This window comes from Lathamus discolor, chromosome 14 (assembly GCF_037157495.1).
Source record: "Lathamus discolor isolate bLatDis1 chromosome 14, bLatDis1.hap1, whole genome shotgun sequence".
NCBI classification, from domain to species: Eukaryota; Metazoa; Chordata; class Aves; order Psittaciformes; family Psittacidae; genus Lathamus; species Lathamus discolor.
This window is the reverse complement of record NC_088897.1, coordinates 7667186-7675970: the sequence shown is the minus strand read 5'-3', so window position 1 is coordinate 7675970 and position 8785 is coordinate 7667186. Positions and strand designations below refer to the sequence as shown.

Genomic DNA, 8785 nt, shown 5'->3' with positions numbered 1-8785 from the left:
CTGAAGGAACAGGTATTTTAGGCATTCACCAACATTTAAAGCAGAGAACTAAGCCAACATTGAGTCCGTGGGTATCTGTTTGCACTGCACCATCAGTCAGTGGCCATTACATGCACAAGAGGAACAGAAAAGCAGCCTGCTTAGCATTAATTTCAACTAGGCACTCCAGTAAAAGGAAAACTTCTCTCCCTGCATGTTTAGGAGAAGCTAATGAAGATTGACTTCTACATTTATTTACATTTTCTCAGCACCGAGCATTTCAGCTTTTAAGTTCCATGTGCAACTTGAAAGCAAGGCAAAAACCAAACTGTTCAGAAGAGCACCATCTCTTTAGAGGATTAGGAATTAAGTTAACTGCACATTAGAGATAAAATAGTGGAGTGCTTCTCTTTATTCTTAATAATAAATCATAAGGCACTGAGCTACACAGCACGATTAACTTCTTTCAACTTCTCACTATTAGTGCTGAGCCAGCAACGTGTAAGTCTCAGAGAAACATTACAAATACAGAGTGATTAAGTTAAAATTAAGTGAATTTAGGGCAGGCAAAAAAATGCTACATTGCAACCTGGAAGAGAAGTTTTTTGTTCTTGTCAAGGGCAGCTTGAGCACGAATAGCATTAGAATGAGTTTCTCAAACCAATTAGAGTTTGAAGTGACCAGCTTTACATGTTGTTCTGCATCCTTCTTCTTCTTAACTCATGGTTCATCTAGCTATTCATTCTCTAGTGATCCCTACCAAGCTGCTGATAAGGATGAACTTGTGAAACCATAGCTGAGCTCCTCCTTTACTAGCTGCATGCAGTCTTGAACTTCACTTTTCTTTGACTGGGCTCCCCATTTATGAAATTCTTCTTATAAACACAACAAAACCACAAACCAAACAAAAAAATCCCAAACAAACAAAATCCATCCAAGTCTGTGAGATACAGAGCTATTAAACAACCAGGACCACTTCGTCATTAGACAATCAGCCCAACACATACTACCAGATATCAACAAAACCAAAAACTTACCAACACTGCTGGGAATAGAAACACTCTCCACAAGGTGCACAGTTTTCTGCCTAACTGTTAAGTCTTTAGCTATTCTCTATGGCTCAAAGAAATACTAAGTTTATTCACCTATACCCTGATCTGATTTAAGATAACTGAGGAAAGAGAAGGAACAGGACAAACATCTCAACCATAATCTTCCTCCAAGTTTTAGCAGCAGCTGTAGCCTATAAGCAAACACCAGCATACCTTCTATATTATCACCTTCACCTGTGGGAGAAGCTCACCTGAAAGGTAGGCAAAGTTATTGGTTTGAGCAGCCCTACCTTAAAGTGCTTCCTTACCACCTGGAAAAGCTGGGCAACACTTAAACCCACTGAAAAAGCTTTGGCACCAAAGCCCATCCTGTTCAGGCAAAGCTGTATCCTCGTCTTTGCACAGTCCTGGTTGTTTCATACCCATTTAGTGAGCCACCTTTTCCTGCATTACACACAGTCCAGCACAAGGGACTCAGATCCAAGACTAAGCAAATCTAAACAAGCAAATAGCTTCATAGCAAGCAGCTAAAATCATCATGGCATGACATACAGGAGCTGCTTGGAGGTAAAGCACCCTCCTGGTGCAGAAGTTCCCCTTCAGATCCTATTTCTGCAGTTGTGTGAAGTCCTAAGTAAAGTGTCAAAGCCCTTTCAGCTAGATAAAATGATATGACAATGGTGGAAGATGTGCACTAGCCAAGTATACAAGGCTCATTGAGTATCTGGAACTTTATGGTGGCCTTTAGGCATCACAACTCAGCTGCAAACAGAGCCCAGTACCATATGCATACACAGTGTGCCAGGCTGTGCCCCGAGGCGTTTGCCACCTAACCACACAAAGCAGAATTAGAAACGCTGAAAATTTTCCAGGAAAACACTGGAAAAATGCAATAAACCAAACCAAAAATGCATCCTGGAAATATACTAGCTTCCAGCAACAGAAGCAAGTTTCCCCATATACTTTCCTAGGAGGCTGCAGGGATTTCACAACACCACAGGCAAAACAAACACATAAATTACCTGAAAGGGGCTTTTGGTTTAACTGCTGCAGGATCAGCAGCCTCAGGAAACTTGTGTCTCCTGACGTTGACAGAGCTTTGAAATTTGTGATCTGTGAACCCCACAGGGAAAATATGAGAACTGAGTCTTTGGTCAGATTTCATAGGCAAAGATTTTCATTAGTAACTACTTTGGGTTCCTCTGGACTGGTATGTACCAGTAATACGGGGAACCTGAAAGTCTGGTTACTGCAAAGTCCCAGTTCTTGAACCAGCAGTCCTGAGAAGCTTGGCTTCCTCTGGAATAAGCACAGCAATTCACAGAGAGGTGAAATCTGCTTCCTGAAGCCACTATGGTCCCAGCTCTTGGTTTGCTCTCTTGGCAAACAATCTCAGAATGTGGCTGTGCTGGGGCTTTAGAAACCATTACTTCATTTTGGGTAGAACATTTCAAAATGACATTTCCTGTTTTGTCTTTTAAAGTTCTCTGGATAATTTCGTTCTCCACACAGAAGAGTGATTTTCTTGTTCATTGTTTTCATAGATCCTGTAGATGGAGACAGGATACAATGTACAATATACATGGAGAGTTTAGGGAAATCAGGTCCATTTTGATACTGGGTAAACTGTGTAAACCTGTGAGTCTCCTACTGAGCTGAAAACACAATACAGAGCTCCACAATCCCAGACTGGTGCCATTGCCAGCAAGCCTGTTCCCCTTGTATTCCTCATGCTTTACCGAGAAAATCAAAATGAGCAATTGCCACAACTTTTCCCGTAGTAACTCTCATCATTTTTTTCATACCTGTGGCAAATTCAGGAACTCCTGGGATTTCTCTGATACTCATCAGCAAAAGAGTTTATTATTATCTTCAACAGGTCTTCAGCTACCTACAGGAAGAAAAGATTCACAAGAATCATCAGCCTCTGTCTCTGCACCACTGGCAGGTTCAGAATTTCGCATAAAAACCATTTACTTTGGAACTGAGTATTCTATTATGTACAAATCATTCCCATTTCATCTCCTTTCAGGCCTCCCGTTGAACTCCTCATTATACAATCTTCTGTCCCTTCCTCAAAAGCATAAATACTCTTATAAAAGATCCTCTCCTAGTGTTTTTACAATCATCAGATATTTTTACAAGCTACTAACTCCATATTTGCCAATACATAAGCCATTCATCAGAACTTCCTGAAGACAGAAGAAAAGGTGACAGCAAACCAATCTTCCTGTATAAAAGCCAAAACTCAAGTCTAGTATTCTAGATAAAAGAAAATCCTACAATTTTACACTTAACCATCACATTTTGCCTTTTGTCACCCCAGTACATGTAATTGCAAGAGTCTTTTTCCTGTCTTGATGAGTTAAAGTGTGCAATACAAGAGTCTTCCACTGTAAGTTTACCCATAGGATGTGTTTAACATTAAATTCAAAAGCATGAATCACCAAGTGTAGTGTTGCAGAGCTGTCTTCATATTTTTCAGTTGGATTCCCTTTGCTAAAGCAAAGCACTCAGCTCACACACCAAAATGCTGCAGGCATCTGCATGCAGGGTATTTCGGAAGTGAAAGTCTAGGACTTTCATGATTTAGCCCTTCAGTGACAGGCAAATTCAGTCGTGCACATTTGGGCAGAACTAAAGCTGTCAAACGTACATGCACAAAAATAAGGTCCCCCAGTAATCTAGATGCCAGAATTTCATAAAAACTCATGTAAATGACCAACTAGACAAAGACCCAACTACTCTATGCTAGATTTACTGGAAATAGACTGTTTTCTATTTCATCAAGCAATCTTGGTGCTGTTCAGAGCAAGTTTACTAAATCAAAGCTGCAGAGACAGGGAAAAAGTTAATGGAGTTTAGAATTAGCAGTGATAGAAAGCTACTGCAGTCATTACAGAACAATTCTTAAAATCCAGTGCCCACTTTGACTGTAATTCCTCCAAATCCAAGCCAACCTAAAGATAAAACTAAATAATCTGCCAGAACAGACTTGCTGCATTCCTGATGGGCATTAGAAAATAAAACTGGGCAGGGGGATAGAGGGGGATTGTGGAGACAGACCCAACAAGAAACATCATGATGAAACCTCTCATATAAAATTTCCAATAATAGACCTAAAAGCTCTTTACAGGATGAAAAGGCAGGGGTAGAGTCATATTGCAAAGAAATAAAGGCACTGATTCTCTGTATGACTTTCTTAAGCCTCTCCAGCAGGCTAGAATCATAGAATCCCAGACTGGTTTGGTTTGGGTTGGAAGGGACCTTAAAGCTCATCCAGTTCCAACCCCGGCCATGGGCAGGGACACCTTCCACTAGAGCAGCTTGCTCTAAGCCTCTGTGTCCAACCTGGCCTTGAGCACTGCCAGGGATGGGGCAGCCACAGCTTCTCTGGGCACCCTGTGCCAGCGCCTCAGCACCCTCACAGTGAAGAGCTTCTGCCTAAGAGCTCATCTCAGTCTCCCCTCTGGCAGGTTAAAGCCATTCCCCTCGTCCTGTCCCTACATGTCCCTCTCCATATTTCTTGTAGGCCTCCTCTAGTCCTGTGCTTTGAAAAACAATTTTAAAACATGCAGTCATCTGAGGAAACAGCCTACAGGAAAACACACACTTGATTTACCTCCACATAACTGGAGTGAGAACAAATTTTACCTCTCATTTTTCATAGTCTGGCTGTATCCCCACATTAGCAGAGCTCATGGGTCCTGCTCTCACCCTAAATGTATACAGTGCTGGGAAACACACAACTTCCAGTTCGAAAATCCTTCCAGAGCTCCTGCTCTTACACCCAAGGTGGAGGATACAGCCCATGCTGGTAAAGAAGGAGAGTGACTGCTGCAGAGAGGCTGTCTGGCACCATTGTCCTGCCGGCTGGCCATGCCCACATGCTGCCTCAGCTGGATGGGATTTGAAAACAACTTTTCCCACTTTCACTTGTCTGTGAAACTCAACCTTAGTGAAGAAAAAACCCAGCCAAGTATTGCTCCTTCGTCCTTCCAAAGCTGAGGGCGCCAGGCCCTGCACACGAGGGGCAGCGCTTAGAGGTGCTGCCAGGAACACAGAGGCCCTTACTGCCTCTTTTGATGACAAGGAAATAAATACATTGCACAGCCTAGTCTCTCATACCTGCTCCTTTTCCTACTTCATCTTCCCATCACCTCAGGCGACATGACAGCAATTTTTCCCAGCCTTTACTTCAACTTGCTGTTCTTCAGCTCGCTGCGTTCCTCGGGATGCCTTTGTCAGAGTAACTCCCAACCTAGACTCTTCTTATCCTAACACCTTGCAGGTCTACAATCAGAAGCAGCCCGGCACAAGAGCTCCCGGCTGGCAGAGTCTGCTCGAAGGTTAAAAACCCACCTCAAACAGACAAAAAGCCCCTAAACCTGCACGTTTAAGGCGCCATACGAGCCCGCCAGGCTGAGGCGCCAACTCCCTCTAGCGTCCGCGCACGCCGGCCGCGCCGCCGCCATGTTGGCTGTGGTTTCTCTCTCCCACACTGCCCTCTGCAGCTCGCTGCCAGGCTGTGCCTGCAGGGACTAAAGGCCTCAAACTGAAGGAAAATATAGTAAAATAATAATAAAAGGAGTCCAGAGGGGTCCTTCCACTCGGAACTGACTGGCCAGAGCAGACCCATGTAATTCCCTGAGGCACCAGCACCTCATGGGCCTGGCTGCCTCAGCACAAACACAGGGTCTCTCATGTGCAGCTGACAAGAATCTCTCATTTCCTCATCAAAATATACCAACTTCAGGCAACATGAAGACGATCAATCACTTTCTGCAAGCATGTCATCAGCTGGACGTGTTTCTGTCCCATGCAGTGGGTATCACTGTGTTGGGGTATCACCAGACAGATGCCTGAGGATCAGTGAGCTGGGCCAGGCACAGGCACACCTGCCTGCTCCGGCTGTATTTTGTTAAATAGATCCTTCAAAGCAACAGATTAGTATATTGCTGTAATATTCAGTGATGTATTTAGTGCTGCAGAGCTCCAGATGCTCTGTAAGCCACAATAATACAGTTAAGTGGAAAACGAGTCATTCAAAACCGTAACGACTATCATAGCATGACTTCACTGACAACAAAGCACAGTGGTAACACTGCAAGGTGGATGATGCATGTTCATCAGGGCCATTGGCCCTGGGAGGCTCTGTCTCTGCAGCTCCCCAGCCCTGGTGCTGCTGAAGGGAACCCAGCGTGGGGTGGCACAGCTGGCTGGGGTGCCCCGTCCTCCTCTGAGCATGTGGGTGCAAGCCGCCATTGCTTCAACACCGTGTTCCACCTCACGGCTGCTGATCCACCTCACGGCTGCTGATCCACCTCACTGCTTGGCTTCATGAAGAATGCTGTTGTGGATCCCAGGAGAGCAGAGGAGCGCGCGGATATTGGCTGTAGTGAGGTAGGACCGCTCTGTTCAAAGGAGTTTTCCCCAGTCAGACCAGCAAGCCCAGGGGCTCAGAGCACAGGGGCCATGGGAGCAGGGTGCTGCAGGGCCGCTACCCTTCCTGAGGCACCCGGTGCCCATGGGGACAGCCCAGCTTCCAGGTGCTCTCTGAGGGCCGATCCGTTTGGGGCATGGCCCTTTTGTGGGAAAGGAAATGAAGGCTCCGTCAAGCCCACTTTGTCCCTCAGCCTGGACAAAAAGCAGCAGGGCCATGTTGGGCCATGCTCTGCTGCCTGCTCCTCAGGCCCTGCTCAAGGGAATGTCCCTCGAGGCAGGAGCTTTCACAGCAGCAGGGCTGTGTTAGCTCCGCTGACATGGCAGAGGTGGCTAGGGTAGAAAAGGTAAAAACAAGGCCAAGTTTTCTGCTGGCATGAAGCAGACAGCTCTGATGATTGTACATAAACCATTTTAATTTATGCCCTTAGAAAATCTGGCATTAGTTTTTTTCCCCATCCTCAAATGAAGCAATTCTCTTGCTTAGTCCTTGGGTAATCTTTTCAAAAGCCAGGTAATGGAAAAAAACCAGAGGAATATCCTCACTAAAGGCTGAGGCTTTGCCAAGCTGACTAACTCATATCATATGTACTATTTTGCTGTAGAGATGCATCTTTTATTCCCTTAACATAAGCAATGTGTTTTGTTGCTAGACTGTAGCACAATGCAATTTAAGCCTAACTCTCCACAAGATGATTGCCTTTATCTTGCTGAATGCTCTGGGTATGGACCACTTCTAGTCCCTCATATTAAATGTGATAAAGCAAGGTCAGTCCTTAGACAAACTTGATCACCGTGTGCCACAGCACCGTTGAGATTTCTGTCATTTATGCAGGGGAACAGGAGAGCTCCTCACAGATAAAAATAATTTACAGCTCTATTCACCTTGCACAAAACAGCACTGCCATCCCGGCAGCCTGCACACATTTCAATTTCTCTTTAACTACCCTCTTGTGGTATCTCTGAAGAACGACAGCCTTTTCTAACAGGCTAAAATAAAACCAGCTCTTCTTGACCACTCCAGTATTAACTGAGACAAAAGTTTCCTTTAGAAGGGCAAGTAGATGGTGATTGGTTTAGAGTTTGGTTTGTTTTTTAACAAATGCTCTCCAAATGCATCTTGCTTGCCCCAAATACACTGAGGCCCTTCTAAAATGTGGGCTAGTGAAAATGCCACAAGTTTATACTTGCATTTTTAGTTGTCTTTAAAAGAAAAAATAATCTACACCCCCTCCCCAAATCCATCACTGATTCAACAGAAACCAGTTAAGAACTTTGAAAATGCAAAGTAGAAGGTGCACTTCATCAACATACAGTAATATTTTTTATTTGATAGGTAAAGTCTCTACTTAATGAATTCATTAAGTTCTCACTTCTTTTCTTGTGTTGAAACAAACATGATTGTATTGTGGATGGATGATTAAATTTCTAGGACTAAATGCAACTTTTTCAGTAATGTATCACAAATGCAACTAAGAAAAGCGCTACACTGTGAGTTTCAATACTGAGAAACAGTAATAGTAAACAAGCCACACTAGGTGATGAAATACAGCCTATCTGCCCCCAATAACCAGAATGACCAGACCTTGTCAATTTGGGTGAGTACTTGAGGTGTTTATCAATTTTAGCAAATCTAGGACCCCAGGAAGCTGTTAACGTAGGTTAGGGTTAAAAAACCTTTCTCAAGACAAAACAGCAACCCAGACATTGCTCATCTCTTACCATCACTGACTCTGCAGTTTACCTGTTTCAGGGTTTTTGTTCTCCTGGTGACTAAGGCAGAAACCTCATTCCCTTGGGTGACTCCTGGGATGACTCAGGCAGCAGGTGGTTGCTACTACACTATTGACTCTGAGTTTTGTTCCCAGCTGGGCTTTTCCCATTTATAAAATGGGGATAATGCTATAGTGAAGCCTGTATTACCACACAGCAAGTACAACTACAACGACTGCAGACTACAGGAAAGGCCTCAGCAGAAAACACCAAACAGGATGTGTGAGACTGCAAAGTGCCATCATGATTTCTAACGCTGATCTTTGCTGTACAGGGCTTCATCCCTGTGATGCTGCCCCTGACACCGAGTATGCATTTTGAGGTGTATCAATACATGTGTTTCTATATGCAAGCAGTGCCTAAATGAGGAGGAGAATATTCCTTATGACCAGGAAAAATCTTTGTGCTAAAATGATTTTAGTTGCAAGGTATCTCTGGAAAAAGAAAGGTGTGTTTATTCCCAACCATGTAACTGGCAGGGTGGGACCATGCTGGAAACTGCCATCTCCATGATAAGCACTTGGGGGTGTTGCCAGCTG

The 8785-nt window shown here is 44.2% G+C and overlaps 1 long non-coding RNA gene across 1 annotated transcript; it reads right to left on the bottom strand.

The window, feature by feature from the left end:
* Window positions 1-360: 360 nt before the first annotated feature.
* LOC136021865 (uncharacterized) lies at window positions 361-5526 on the bottom strand. The gene is made up of 3 exons (XR_010615928.1): window positions 5160-5526; window positions 2837-2922; window positions 361-2578 (listed from the first exon to the last, which is right to left on the bottom strand). It is a non-coding gene; the product is annotated as an uncharacterized LOC136021865 (long non-coding RNA).
* Window positions 5527-8785: the final 3259 nt, after the last annotated feature.